We start from the raw sequence: 16183 nt of genomic DNA on the forward strand, positions 1-16183 counted from the left end.
GAGTGGGGAAGGGGCAGAGAGAGAGGGAGACACAGAATCTGAAGCAGGTGCCAGGCTCTGAGCTGTCAGCATGGAGCCCAATGAGGGGCTCGAGCTCACCAACTGTGAGGTCATGACCTGAGCTGAAGTCAGATACTCAACTGATTAAGCCACCCAGGAGCCCCTATTTTATTATTTTTAGAGAGAGAGAAAAGACAGAGAGAATTCTGGGGAGGGGCAAAGAGGGTGTGGGAGAGAGAGTCCTAAGCAGGCTGTATACCCAGCACAGAGCCTGACGTGGGGCTTAATCTCATGACCATGAGATCATGACCTGAGCCAAAATCAAGAGTTGGATGCTTAACCGACTGAGCCACACAGGCACCCCTAAAACCCTTTCTTTAATTGAAATATAGTCTGCCTATTCTTGATTCTTTTCATTATTATTTAAATCTATTCTCTTCCAAGCAGAATGTGGAATAAGCAGGGAACAATCATGCATGACAAACAGGGGCGAACACAGATCCCCAAAGAGAATATCCAAATGCCATCAAGGATAGGAAAAGATGCACACTTCCTTCAGTCATCAGGGGAATGCACGACTGAAACCAGAATAAATGATCTCTGCATGAACATCAGAGAGGCAAAAATTGAAAAGCCCAACAATTCCAGGTGTGAGCAGGGGTGTGAAGCAACAGGAACTCTCATATATTGGCAGCTAGAATGTCAAAAGCACAAGCACTCTGGAAAACTGACAACTTCTGCCCAAGCTGCCAAGGTCTATCTTAGTGTCCAGCAATTCACACCAAGAGAAAGGGACATATACGTCCACAAAAACACAAGTGTGAGAATACTCAGAGCAGTTTTATACATAATAGCCTCCAACTAAAAACAGCCACCAACTGAAAAATTAGCAGCATATTATACAGTGGAAAACTTTACAAAGATAAAAAGAACAAACCACTGAAATACACAACAGCATGAATGCATCTCCCAGAAATTACATTCGGGGAAAAAAGCCAGGCACGAAAAAACCACGCCTTCTGTGATTCCAAATCCATCTGATGTTCAGGAAGTGTTGAAACTAACCAATGATAGTAAAATTCAGAATAGCGGTTTTCTGGGGAGGTGGATGATGGATACAGAGTGGGAAGGGGCATGTGAGAAACTTACGGTTTCAGAAATGTGCCAGAAATGATCTATTTCTTGATCTGCATGGTGATTACAGGAATATGTGCATATGCAAAAAATCATCAAATCGTATACCTAGTATTAGTTCACTGTATGCACTATGTTTATCCTTCAATAAAAAATAAATAAATGTGAGTGAAACAAACCAAAAAGATGTGAAATGGGAAAATCAGGTTGGGTATGGAAGTGAAGACAGGGAGGGCTGTATGCCTTGGATCTAGAACAGACAAGCAACGGGGGGCCGGAAATATTACATTGAACTAAACCAAAACCCATTAGAATCTGCAAACGCAGCGAACTCGTTTATTTCTCTCTGGCATTTCTTTGTGATTGGGGGAGGAAGTTTAGAGTTGTGTTAAGGCAAGTTCCCTGGGAGACAGGCTCTGAGCTAGAAATTTATGTGCAGGAGTTTTGTTAGGGAGTATGCTTATAGGAACATCACCAGTAAGAAAGTGAGGGAAGCAGGACTGGGCAGAGAGAGAAGATGAAAGGGATGTTATTTTACCAGACTCGGCCAGTCCTACCCGGAGCTCTGGCACTCAGATGGTCCTTCAAAGTGGTTACAAATTGTGACAGAGAGGCCAAGACTTTGCACCCTGCAGCAATCACTGATCAGTGTGGCTGCCCTGAAGAGGGTGCATAAGCTTGGGTGGGGTGCTGTCTTTGGCGGATAACAATCCTCAGAGAAGGATCCAACTAGGAAGTGTTAATGGTTAACATCCCGGGCAGTTGGAAGAACTATCGTGTTGGTCTGTAGGGTACAGTCTGGACAATGTGTCAACGTATCCACCCTTCATGATGTTTGCTTCTCATAGTAAGTTTACTTCCACCTGGGACCAGCTTCTCTAGGATTCTGCTTGGTCTCATCTCGGTAAACCCACAAGAGGAAAGTTAGTGGGATCAGCCACAGACCACACCACTCTAACTGGCTTTGAGGTCACAACTGATTCTCATCCTCTCTTCTTCCACGACCCATTCTATATTCTTTTCACCCTTGGCTAGCAGCTCTGTTGGTCTGGGTGGCTTTTCTTACGGTGTGAGACTTACCCTCATCCCTGAGGAGGTTGGAGTCCCGGTCACTGGGCCTTTCTCACGCTGTGACGGCTGAACTTGTCCATTTACTGTTAAAATTGGGAGAAGTGTTTCAAGACATGTCCCTGAGAGCAAAGCTATCCTTCTCTGACTGTGTGGAACATTGGAAGTACAAAGTAGCCATATTGGTAAGCCCGGCCACTCCTACTTCGATCCCTATGGATCTTGGACCTATATGTTATACTTACTGAAGACACAGCATCATGTAATGGTCTTTTAACATTGTGTATAATCATCTTCCTGAAGGCGAACACCCTATTCTTACAGAGTTTCAACTTCAAATTGGTGCTGTAGCTTTAGCTTTAAAAGGGCAGTCCATCATTCTTATCTGCTTGGTAGATTGTGGGTGGTGTGTATATGATAGGATCAGTGGGTCCCATGTGCCCACAGCTGCACCTCTTTTGGTGGAAGGTAGGTCTCTTGGTCTGAAATGATGCTCTGCGTTAACCTGTGTAAGTGCATCGAACATTGTCAATTTTCGTGGTGACTGGAGCCCTGGGATCAAGAAAGGTAACCTCATATCTTGGGTATGTTACTATTCCAGGCAGAATGAACCATTGCCCCTTCTAGGATGAAAGAGGTCAAGTGTAGACAATTTGTAAAATGACTAATTTGTTCCATCTAAGGATAGCTCCTTCTAGGAATAGAATATATCAGGGGCTCAGTGTTGACCTATGTTGCTGGTAGACTGATTAATCAGAGTTACAGAAACAGATCAACTTTATGTGAGAGCTCATACCACTGGAACCATATACAGCCTTCCCTCTGACATCATGGCTATAGTGGGCCAGAACTGGGAAGGCTGATGATGGAGACTGGCTGACAACAACCATCTGAGCCTCTTGATTGTCTGGTGCCTCTTCTGTGACAGATTCTCACATTTGGCTGTTAACTTGTGATGCACAGTGTTGGTTCACAACCTTCTCGGGAACTCCCAGGTGTAATTTGAAGCTGACCCCCATATGTGGAGGGTAGAGAGAGACCGAAGAAAGAAGCAGACCATTCCTGGCTGGTAGGTGGCAGTTTTAATAAGCAAAGGGAACTTACATATGAAGCTGTCTTGGGCAGAAAGACAGATGGATCCCTACACCCACCCTCCAAATCTTAAATGTTTATAAAGAAGCCCTAACTGGGCCAAGTCACATATACCGTGTAGGTGTTCTCAACATCACATCATCATCTCAAGGCTATGTTTTTGGAGCAGCCTCTGGGGGTGGGAAAGTCAGGTGAAACCCACACTCCAAAACTGGGGGAGGGGATGAGGAGCCTCCGAGTGGCTGGATCCAGCTTACAAGTCAACTGGCAGTCACGTCTTTTTGATGACCTTCCCCAGTACACAGGACTTCACACTTTGTGCCCGCTTCCATAGGTGCATCCACATGCTTCTTCCCAGATTCTTTTCACCTGTCTGTTTTTTTTCCAAACTCCTGCCCAACAGCCAAACCATTCACTTATTGTGCATAGTTTTCTGTTTAGATTTACGGCTGACCACTTCTCTTTCTTCATAAAGTAAGCGATCAGGGATACTTGCCATATCTCTGGTAATTGCAAGGATTTTCCTTCACCTGTGTCTTTCAACACCACCTGAGAGTGGAGTTATACGAGAACAAAATTTATTTTTGGCTTGTACTTACATACCAAGACAACTTATTCTTAAGCCAACCTTGGCCTTTTCCTTCTCTGTCAGCTGGGGACCCACATATGCAGCAACAGATGCGAGTGGAAAGAGAGGCAGTGATATAATAGTAGTCAATGACACAGGGGTCAGGGCCACCTTACTTATACTCTCTGGCTGTGGCGCAAGTCCAGAAGCTGGATAAGGGATCATAACATTTTATTGAAGCAGCTGCCTCAGCCTCCTGATCTTTCTCCTTGATTTCTTTTTGTTTTATAGCTTGAGCAGTACAGCTGTTTGTTGTCCGTCTCTTTTGTCCTTAGGGATTCCACAATTCTATTAACCATCTCCATAGCTCTCCATGAGCCAATCCTCACCCAGTTACTACTTGACCTGACACTCAATTGCATACACTCGCTTTTCGTTGTTAAGCACTACCAACTGGCCTCCATTCTTTCTTTTCTTTTCTTTCTTTCTTTTTTTAAATGCTTCTTTGTCTCAGAGAGAGAGAGAGAGAGAGAGAGAGAGAGAGAGGGGCAGAGAGAGAGGGAGACACAGAATCTGAAGCAGGTCCAGGCTCTGAGCTGGCAGCACAGAGCCCGACGCGGGGCTCGAACTCACGAACCGCGAGATCATGCCCCGAGCCGAAGTTGGATGCTGAGCTGACTGAGCTATCAGGCGGCCTTGGCCTCCGTTATTTCAATATCTTATTCTCATTACTATCAGAGACACAGTTCTATAAAAACATCCCCTCCCGTTAGCCTGGCCTATGGAAGACAGACGCCACTGAGCTTCTCAGTGAGGCCCGTTTCCTCCAAGCCTTCCCATTGCACATAGTTTGTAGGTTTTGCTTTCACATGGTACATTCTCTCTAGCATGCTCACTTCTCTGAGCCTTATGAGCTTACCATTGTCTGCCAAAACCATCCTGGCATTTCTACTTCATTTAGTGTAGGCCGTCGTGTTTCTTAGGCTTTCAAGAGCCATATTTCTAGCATATTCGCGTTGTCTCATGAGGTCTTTGCCAGGGTGCTACATTCTGTGTCTCAGGAGAGTCCTTTTACATCGATAAACTCTTTCTTGTCTGCCTTGTTATTGAGCCTTCCTTGATTCTGCACTGTCTGGATTCAACACCGCAATACTCTTTTACCTCCCGCAGTCGGTGTTTCCTCAGTTTTAGAGCTTCTTCAGGGTATAATCTATTTCCTCTCTTATAAGAGTCATCACTTACCTAGCTGGGTCAGTGCTGCAAGACAGATGCTTCTCCTTTGTCTTCAAAGTGTGGAGAAAGAGTGCTATCCTTTCCAAGATGGGAGCGAACTACCTCTCCAGGCCCAGAGAGTTCAGAATGACCCAGGGTTTCAAGGTTCTTGAGTGCATTGACCCAGATGTCCCCATTCCAAAGCTCAGCTTCTTTTTCCTTACTAATCAAGGCCCTGGCCTTGGTTCATCAAGCTTGCTGAGGCTGAGGATTTCATAATCTCTGGAGTCCTGAAACTGATTCTCAGTTTTTTCTGTACTCTAAGCTATAGAGATGTCTTTTGATATGCAATAAATGAGGCCTTCTGACTTCTACAATTCGCCTTGTATTAGTGATTAATCACTCTGGTGGTTTTAAACATATCAGCAAATTTTGACATACCTACGAGACACCCTTTGTGACTCACATCTAACAAACAGAATACATTCGAATTGACGCCACATGACCTCTGTGGCCAAGCCACATATAAAAGCCACACAGAAGCAATCTAGCTTCCACCTGACTCTCTTCCCCCTCTTGGCACTTTTGCCCCGGGAACCAGCTACCACGCTGTGAAAAAGACAAGCAGCTGCATGGGAGGGTCACCTGTAAATTTTCCAGCTGGCAGGGAGTTATCAACCACCAGATAAATGATCGAATAAGCCACTGGATGACCCCAGCCTCTAGCCTTCTGGCCACTCCTTCTGATGCTGAGGGGAGGAGAGAGGAGAGGTCTTCGCTGGGCCCTCTGTAATCTGCCCAATTACAGATTTGTGAATTAAATACATATTTTCATTGTTGCCACCAAGTTTGAGAGTGGTTTGTTACAGAGCAATAGATACAAGGATAATCACTCTCGACCTTCCATTATCTTTCTGCAGTATGTGAGTAGCACTTAGTAACTTGATCCAGTGTCATTGTCTTTTTGATTACTTCTTCCCTTGTATCTTTCCAACACTTGAGATATTATACCAGCTGGCATATTCCCTACTGCTGGTATTTCTTTTGACTTCTCCATTGGTAAAAGCCTTAACAAGTTGCACAGCTATAACATGTCACTTGCTGAGGGGTCCTTACTGTCATCTGGCCAGGGGGTGAGGCAGCTCTAAAACCTCACTTTAAATTTTGCCTCTTCCACTTCACCACCTTTTGTCATAAGTTCCTGGGAGTGAGTTCTGTCTGAGAAGAAAAATTGTGTACAGGAAGCTCATTGGGGATTGCAGTCAGAAATAACACATATAGAAATTGATGGAATTGGGATGCCTGGGTGGCTCGGTCAGTTAAGCGTCCGACTCTTGATTTCAGCTCATGTCATGATCTCACGATTTGTGAGACTGAGTCCCACGTCGGGCTCTGTGCTGACAGCATGGAGCCTGCTTGGGATTCTCTGTCTGTCTCTCTCTCTCCCTCGTTCTCTCTCTCTGTCCCTCCTCTGCTTGCATGCACACACTCTCTCTGTCTCTCAGAATAAACAAGTAACTTTAAAAAAATGATGGAATCACAGTCTGGTGGAGGTAGAAGCTGAATTGTAATACAGAGTCAAATTAGACCTGGGCAATGAACATGGGGCACTCTGCAGCTGAGATGTTTAACTGTCCTGAATTCAGGGTGGGGAGGTAGGCCTTTGACTCCTGCATCAACACAAGCAGAGGGCATAACTTAGGGTGAAACATCTCCCAGGGAGAAATCCCCAGAGAGGAACTCAGAGGCCAACACTCTTGCAAGCTGGGGGGAACGAATCCCAGAATGACTATACTCCTATAGGAACAGGGAGAATCTGGGTGATGCACTACAATTTCTATAACAAAGTCTGGATCGCTCTGTGCTGAAGAAGATAATGGGGGCTGACATCATGACAATGGGAAGCTAGGGAATTTTCAGGATGGGGTGATAGGAGGCAGTGAGGTCTTGCATTCTTTCTATGATCAGGTCATCGCAGATCGTGGAAACTCATGGAGTAAGTCAAACAGAGATCAGACAAATGCGCTTTATTTTCTGCCAGCCAGTGAACGCTCACACACATCTAGGTGGGATCATTGCTTTAAATTATTCAGTCTCATAGTCTGGTAACACACAGTTGCTCTCTGAGCATGCTTGGTCTTCTACCACACCACCGTTGGAATCAACTCCATGAGGATATTTCCTTTAATACCATTACTGATTTTCCCTTAGTTCAGCAACAGTCCATTAATTCCCTTTTATCCTACCACAATGTCCCAAATATTTTCATATTGCCTTAAAATATTTATCTTGGACCAGTTTCCAATCTTGCTTGACTCATCTCATCTTGCTTCAAGGAGAAATTGCCTTTGATGTTAATAGCAAACTGCTTTCTTGAAAGGCTACATGTGATTATTTAAGAGGATAAGAAAGAAACTTGGTGGGATCACTCAGGCCGTCTTTCCTCCTTTTAATCTTACCTCCAGTGAATTCTTTTAGAGCCTCTAACCCATAGGGACATGTTGTCCATTTTGGGGGGAGGGGAGTTTTTGGTTTTTCTACCTCTTTAAAAAAATGTTCTCATTATGGAATAGCATCATGGTTTCAAGAAAAGCAAAGTGACCAGCAATAAGGCATTCAAACTTGGATGAAAGAAGAGTGATTAATAATTCTACTAGGAAAAAAGAACAGAGTGCTCTCCTCCATGGACTTGCCCTATCCTATCTCTAGAAGGAAATTTCCCTGATGTGGGAGGGGATACATCACTAAGCTATCCCATTAATTAGACTCTGGAATCAGCCTGTAGCAGTATTTCTCTTTATAAGTTAATAAACTAGCATTCTGCTTATTTTGCAGCATGAAGTAGCCTACATGGTTAAGTCAACATGAGCCTGATGAACTCTGGGGGATTACAAATTGAGTTTCTGGATTTACGAAACTGAGGGTCAAACCAGGAAGCATGGTCAATACTCCAAGGGAGTTCAGCTCATTTTCCCATGCCAGCAGCCTCTAGTTCCCCACAGGCTTTCTCTAAACTTCAACACTTTTTGGGGTCGGGCTTTTTCACTTTGATGCCACCACTTTATAGAAAAGGGACAGACACATAACTGGTGCCAGAAGAACATAGCACTTCATTTTTCATGGAAAGTCGTAACAAGAATAGTTACAGTTTTGCTCTTCAAAACACGTGACAAAGGGCCCAGTGATAGAGAAATCAAATGATGAGATATAGGAGTCAACAAGTCATTTCAGTCATGGTATTTCTTGGCTGGCTCCATGAAGGTTCTTATTGCTGGGTCTTACCTGAGTCATGCATGACGTGGGTTCTAAATAAACAGCGAGGCTGGTCTTTGATGTTGAATTCATTTCTGAGTTGCCTTCTCATATTCTTCACTTTGTTCATAGATACTTGCAGCCAACTGCAGGAAGAAGGAAGTTGCTTCTGTGGTGCTTCGGCTCTCAGTTTAGCCATCGTCTCAAGAATAGATGATCAATGTGCCATTTTCTGTTCCTGTTGTGATTCCCGTAATAAGAGCGGATTCATGTTTTCTAGTTTACATTCTCCTTGTGTTGTCTGCCATGAGGAGAAAGGGTGATTTGTTCTTTTCAAAATAGAACATGAATGTCTATCCACTTTTAATAGGCTTATAAACAGGTGTATTCCACTTGGTAAATGTTTCCTTCTTTGAGTGACTGCCCATTCTCCCTCATCCTCATTCAAATAGCATGAGGAAAGGAGGGGGCTAGGTGGGTAGGGAAGGGGCGATGCATCAAATATTAAAAAGCTGAGGTCAAAGCATTACAGTTTATTACCATCATGTTTCACAGAATATATGAACCATTAAAATTCCAATACTGCACCATATTATTGTGATAAAGGTTGTAATGGGAACGAGGAACGACACCACATGAATCTGTTCTAATAGCACTGGTGATAACACGAGCAAGAAAAAGGCACAAACAAAGCCCATTCCTATTATAACATTAAGATGAGAATCTGGTGCCTCTGCTCTGAAACCCAAGACGTAAGCTATATAACAAAATGAGTAAAAGTAACATCTGGAGGGGTAACAATGTCATATTATAGTGGACACCTTGGGGGAGGGGGTGATTAATCATTCCCAACCCTACAACATGGTAACCATACCTACCTGGTTTTGCTCAGTTTTAAATATGCCTCTTCCAGTGCTTGTCTTCATGACCACCAGTAGTAAGAACGATGATGTGTATATGTTAGCTGTTAAGTCACAAGCCCGATTCTGCATTCATTAGTGGTGAAAGCTTTGTATTCCTTATCTTTTCTGCATTTCAGTTTCCTGATATGTAAAACCAGAGAAAGAACATACCTATGTCAAAGGGTGGCTGTGAGATTAAATATAGAGCATGAAACATAGCACTCAAAAAATCAGCGGTTACCATCAGTAATAGCAGTCACAGTGTGATATGAGAGATGTTTTTACCACCTGCCCTGCTCCGCAGGCAATTTCTAGATAGTTTTGTATAGTTCCACCTCACTCAAAGGCAAGGTTTACCCTTCACACCGACATAATCCAATGAGGTGTCCTGTTCTCCTAGCCTCATCTGAGAAGATGGAGTTTATAAGCATCTGGCACATCTGTCATGGATTGTCCACATGAGATGGATCACATGGGCTACTGGGCAAGTTTTCCGGCCTCAGTTAAGGATAATTCCAAAAAAGGCGATGGAGAATCAGCATGCTAATCCTTGGAGCTTGGCGGTCTTAAGTGGGCAACAAGACCACCATATTGCCCCAGCTTGCACTTGCTCCTGTAATGTTGCTGGTGAGGGGGCTTCCAGTCCCAGCTTGCCCTCCTGAATGCATGGCATCTCTTTCCTTTACACTTCTTTCTTCAAGCCACTGTGGAAGTCATTTAGCTTCTTGGTATGAGAAAAGATCACTATTCAAGTAAACAACATTATACTTCTTTCCTTTAGGTCACAAAGTTGTTCAGTTATTTGCTTGATTTTTCCCCTATTTTTTCTTCTGTTTGTACCTTATGTGTTTAGTTCTCTTCTACTGACTTGAACAGATTAGGAGGAATGGAAAATTTTTAGTGGTCTCAGAGATGTGGAAATCATATTTGTATTAATACTTCAAATATGATCCCACTTTACAAGGGGATAAAGATTTATACCTTCAATTCAAGTCACAAAACAAATAGCATCATCTTCTTTAGCAGATATTTGGTATTTCAAAAGTTAATAACTCCTTATAATAGGATTTTAAAAGAACTTTTCACCCTAATCATGAGAGTAATATATGTCCGTTGTTTTCTCAGTTTGAATACCCCCAAAAGCTGACCTTGATGCAAATTGGGATGCAGTTATTAATATGGGAAGTGGAAATGATCCTGTGGGAGTAGGGGAAGTAAGCCAAGGAAGGGAGGGAAACCAAAAATGAGTGTGCTACATAGATCAATGGAATAGAATAGAGAACCCAGAATTGAACCCACAAGTGTATGGCCAACTAATATTTGAAAAAGCAGGAAAGAGCATCCAATGGAATAAGACAGTCTCTTTAGCAAATGGTGCTGGGAGAACAGGACAGCAACACGCAGAAGAATGAAACTAGACCGCTTTCTTACACCATACTCAAAAATAAACTCAAAATGTATGAAAGACCTAAATGTGAGACAGGAAACCATCAAAACCTTTGAGGGGAAAACAGGCAACAACCTCTTTGACCTCAGCAGCAGAAATTTCTTGCTTGACACATCTCTGAAGGGAAGGGAAATAAAAGCAAAAATTAACTATTGGGATCTCATCAAGATAAAAAGCTTCTGCACTGCAAAGGAAACAACCAACAAAACTAAAAGGCAACCGATGGAATGGGAAAAGATATTTGCAAATGACATATCAGATAAAGGGTTAGTATCCAAAATCAGTAAAGAACTTACCAGACTCAACACCCAAAAAACAAATAATCCAGTGAAGAAATGGGCCGAAGACCTGAATAGACACTTCTCCAAAGAAGACATCCAGTTGGCTAACAGACACATGAAAAGATGTTTAACACCACTCATCATCAGGAAATACAAATCAGAACCACACTGAGATGCCACCTCATGTCAGTCAAAGTGGCTAAAATTAACTCAGGAAACAACAGATGCTGGCGAGGATGTGGAGAAACAGGGACCCTCTTGTCATGTTGGTGTGAATATGAACTGATGCAGCCACTCTGGAAAACAGTGTGGAGGTTCCTCAAAGAACTAAAAATAGAACGACCTTATGAGCCAGCAATAACACTACTAGGAATTTACCCAAGGGATACAGGAGTGCTGATACATAGGGGAACACGTATCCCAATGTTTATAGCAACACTTTCAACAATAGCCAAATTATGTAAAGAGCCCAAAAGTCCATCAACTGATGAATGGATCAAGAAGATGTTGTTTATATATACAATGGAATACTACTTGGCAATGAGAAAAAATGAAATCCTGCCATTTGCAACAATGTGGATAAAACTGGAGGGTATTACACTAAGTGAAGTAAGTCAGTCAGAGAAAGACAGATATCATATGTTTCCACTGACATGTGGAACTTGAGAAACTTAAGACTGTGGGGGAAGGGAAGGGAAAAAATAGTTTCAAACAGAGAGGGAGGCAAACTATAAGAAATTCTTAAATACAGAGAACAAACTGAGGGTTGGGGGGCAGGGAGGTGATGGGCATTGAGGAGGGTGCTTGTTGGGATGAGCACTGGGTGTTGTATGTCAGCGATGAATCATGGGAATCTACCTCCAAAACCAAGAACACACTATATACACTGTTAGCCAACTTGACAATAAATTATATTAAAAAAAAATTCATGGCGAGCAAAAACAAAAAAAATGAGTGTGCTAATCAAGCTGAAACCTTTCTAGGCATTTTGTACAGAAAGAGATTTAAACGTGGAAAATGGGTGCTTACAAATTATTGGAAGCATGCAAAGAGTAAGCTCTGGGCTGGGCCTCCAGGAACAATTCCCAGAATATCATCACTGAACTAGCCCACAGGTGGAGCTGCGACTTCTACCCCAGTCAAGAAGATGGGAAATTTGGAAGGTACCACTAGAACCTCAGAAACAGACCTTCCTAGCAGCAATCCAGGGGTCTCTGTCAGTAGAAGTGCATCATGGTACAATCCACATAGGGGAATCTGGCATATTTAACAACAACTAAGTATGCATTTCATCTGCTCAGCAATTCTGCTTCCAAGAATTTATTCTACAAATGCACAGGAATGAAAATATGTATACACCAGGTTTTGCACCATGGCATTATCTGAAAATAACTGCATCTCCAGCAAGAGGACTGGTTTAGTAAACAATCCACAGAATAAGACACAGTGCACCAGTTAAAAAAAAAAAAAAATGAGAGCATTCTCAACACAGTGATTTTGGAAATCTCCAGGATATATTTTAAAAGAAAAAAAAAGTATGGCATTTAAGCAAAGTACAAGATGTGTGTATTTAGTTGTGCCTGAAAGCAAGACAATACCCAAAGACTAATGGAAACAGGTGAAATGAATATAGGATCAGGCCAACAGTAAAACATCAAAGTTTTGAGCATCAAAAAGGATAATGATAGTAATGGTAAGGATAAAAAAGACCATTAGGATTAAAATGATACTAGGGGCGCCTGGGTGGCGCAGTCGGTTAAACGTCCGACTTCAGCCAGGTCACGATCTCGTGGTCCGTGAGTTCGAGCCCTGCGTCGGGCTCTGGGCTGATGGCTCAGAGCCTGGAGCCTGTTTCCGATTCTGTGTCTCCCTCTCTCTCTGCCCCTCCCCCATTCATGCTCTGTCTCTCTCTGTCCCAAAAATAAATAAACGTTGAAAAAAAATTTTTTTAGAAGATTAAAATGATACTAAATTAACAAGTATGTATATAAGCGGAAGAAGCCCTTACTAAGAAGTTCAGTTAATAAATATAGAAGGAATGATAGAATTAGAACTCTACCATTTTGCAATCCCAATGCAACAATTGATTCAGACAAGGATTATCAATGGATAGTAAGAAGTATTGGGTGAAAGGTTGTGGGAAATAGGGTATTCGCACAGCCTGGAGAGAAAAGTTTTTTTCATAACAGAGACCTTTGGTGAACAAATCTCAACAAAGTAATAAAAGGGAATATTGTCAATAAAGGAACATGCTGAAATTCAGTGCCTCCTGGTGCAACGCAGTGGCAGGAACATAATATCACCTATGTGGTGGCCGTACGAGGAGAGTTTGTCCAAATATACAAGAACACGTGCAGAAAAATCCAGAGTGTGAGATGGTCTATAAAAGAAATGGCGTGTCTTCAAAAATGTTAATATCACGAAAGATTAAAAAAAAAAGTCACGAGAAATTTTTCCAGATAAAGGGACATTAACGAGGCATGAAAATTAAATGCAATTTTTAATTTCCCAAACCAGAAAAAAGTAAACAGTTGTAAAAGTAAACAGTTGACACGCTTGGCACAACGAGGGAAGCCTGAGTATGGATTGTATATTAGATGTTATTGACTCAATATTACTTTTGCAATATTTACTTTTGTAAAGATGGTATTTTGGTTACTTAGAAGTTACACACTGAAGTATATAGGGACGATGTGTCATGATAGATCCACTTACTTTCAAATGGTTCAGCAAAACAACAGCAAATAGGTGAATAGAGAAGAAAACATAAAGTGGCAAATGTTAAAAATTGGAAAATCTAGGTGAAGCATATATTAGTGTTCATTGTGATATTCCTTTTGATTTTCTCCATTGTTTTGAAATTCTGCAAAATAACAGCTGAACAATGTATATTTAAAATCACAACTTGTTTTAAAGTTTATTTATTTATTTTGAGGAAGAGAGAGAGAGCATGCGCAGGGGACGGGCAGAGAAAGAGGGAGTGAGAGAGAGTCCCAAGCAAGCTCTGCACTATCAGCACAAAGCCCGACATGGGGCTCGAACCCAAGAACCATAGGATCACGACCTGAGCCAAAGCTGGGCGCTCAACCGACTGAGCCACGCAGGTGCCCCAAACCATGACTTTTTTTCAAAGTAAATAGGACAGTGGATCTGAAATGTTACCTTTGTTGCAAAAATGAAGAGAAACAAAAATACTCATTTGTATAAGCAAACCTTAAAAAGATAAATTTTAAAATCTAATAAAGTGTTTTCAATAGGAAGGAGAGAAGAAGGTGGAAACAAGATTCTCAGTGTATAAGTTTTTATATTGTTTTGCTTCTTCATGTAAATATAATATCTATTTTAAAACACAGCATTAAATAAAATGCAACAGAACATAGAAGAAATGACATGGGCTCCTGAGTCAGACTTCTTGGAGTCAATCCTGTTCTATGACTTCCCAGCTTACCATTGCTTTAGGCAAATTGTGGAACTCCCAACGCCTGTTTTCTTCTCTGCAGAGTGAAGACAATAATGATACCTGCCCACTGGAGGATCAAAGTACTCAGACCACGCCTGGCACTCTTCAGAGTAAGTTTCCAAAGGAAGCAGATCTTCAAACCAGTAGAAAGAATAGAAACTGTCTGGTTTCAACTTTTGGTTCCAATTTTTCTTTTTTAGAAAAGCTAAATTTGTTTCCCTAGAAGAAAAAAATCTAATATCTTCAGAGTCCCACACCGGCAGGGGCTGCCTCATGGTATGAATTTCCTATGATCGCGGTGTGATGGAGCTGGACCGGTCAGTCCTTAAATAGCACAAAGTCAACCCAGTTGTTTAACAAAATTCCAGCTGGTGGCAGAGAAAGGCCGAGAATGCAGGACACATGGCTCTCTTTCCAGTACAATGTGTTATTTGTCAGAGCTGACACTCAGGCTGAGAAGAAATTCATTCAGTCAATAAATATTTTTTGAATGGTTACATGGGGGGGGGGTGCTTGGATACAGTAATGAACAGAGAAGTCTACCCATGTAGGAGGGGCAGAGAAAAAAAATAAAGACATACATAAAATTTAAATACACAATAAAATTTCAGGTAGTGGTGTTATAGAGGAAAGCAAAGCTGAGGAGGGAAATCAAAGGTAACGGGGCCAGGAGGGTTTTGTTATTTTAGGTAAGATGAAGGCCTCTTTGAAAAGGTGGCTTTTAAGCAAAAATCTGAAAGAGGGAAGATTCAATGGGAAGGAAGCCTGGGCTACATAGGCAAGTGGGCAAGATGATTACTAACTTCCCTTTTGATACTAAATTATGTGAGCTCCTTAGGATACAGGGCCTTATAAAACCCTGACAGCATGATCTACTTCTCAGCAATACCAACATTCAGTAAACTGTCCAATCTTTCAATTGTGGTCGTAACTCGGTCCCATCTCTTCTCTAAAATGAATAAAACCCCGGGAACCCATTCATCTCTGAATATGAGGGACATTACCTGGGAATGGAATACACAATTGAAAGAACTTTCAGAGGACTTCTCGTCATCTCTAAGGCATTGAAAGTGACTCCAGTCTAAAGTAAGTAAGCAAAGCAGAAAATCCTCTATGGGAACCATAAATATTCTGTGTGGTGTTCTCTGTAAGCTTGACAATTGGACCATACACAAACACATGATCCAAGAAGAACAAATTATAAATTGGATGTCATCAAAAGTAAAAGCTGCTCTTCTAAGGCCCTATTAAGAGAATGAAAAGAGAAGCCACAGGCTGGGAGACACTCTTTCCACATCATACATCTGATAAAGGACTTAATCCACAATACATTAAGAAACCTCAAAACTCAGTAACGAGAAAACAAACAACCCAGTAAAAAAATGGGTCAAAGATTTGAACAAATACTTCACCAAGAAAGTATACTGATGGCAGATAAGCACAGGTAGAAAAACTCACTGCTGTTAGTCAATAGGGGAATGCAAATCAAAGCCACAATGAAATACCACTACAAACAGATTAGAACGGCTAAAATTGGAACGGCTAACCATGTCAAGTGTGGACAAGACTGCGAAGGAACTGGAATTCTCATACTCGGTTGGCAAGAATGCAAAATGCTGCAGCCACTTTTAAAAAGCATTTGACAGTTTCATAAAAGGCTAAACACATTCTGATCATATGATCCAGCCTTTCCATATTTAGGTATTTACCCAAGAGAACAAAACCCAACTCAAATGGGTATCAATCAATAGGTGAATAAATGAAAAA

At 41.9% G+C, this 16183-nt stretch overlaps 1 long non-coding RNA gene across 1 annotated transcript; it reads right to left on the reverse strand.

Annotated features, from left to right (window-relative positions):
- Positions 1-8164: 8164 nt before the first annotated feature.
- Positions 8165-14769, reverse strand: LOC109492559. Its single transcript, XR_002146470.2, has 3 exons — positions 14405-14769; positions 9205-9369; positions 8165-8627 (listed from the first exon to the last, which is right to left on the reverse strand). It is a non-coding gene; the product is annotated as an uncharacterized LOC109492559 (long non-coding RNA).
- Between the last annotated feature and the right edge of the window lie 1414 nt (positions 14770-16183).

This window comes from Felis catus, chromosome A1 (assembly GCF_018350175.1).
Source record: "Felis catus isolate Fca126 chromosome A1, F.catus_Fca126_mat1.0, whole genome shotgun sequence".
In the NCBI taxonomy this organism is placed as follows: domain Eukaryota; kingdom Metazoa; phylum Chordata; class Mammalia; order Carnivora; family Felidae; genus Felis; species Felis catus.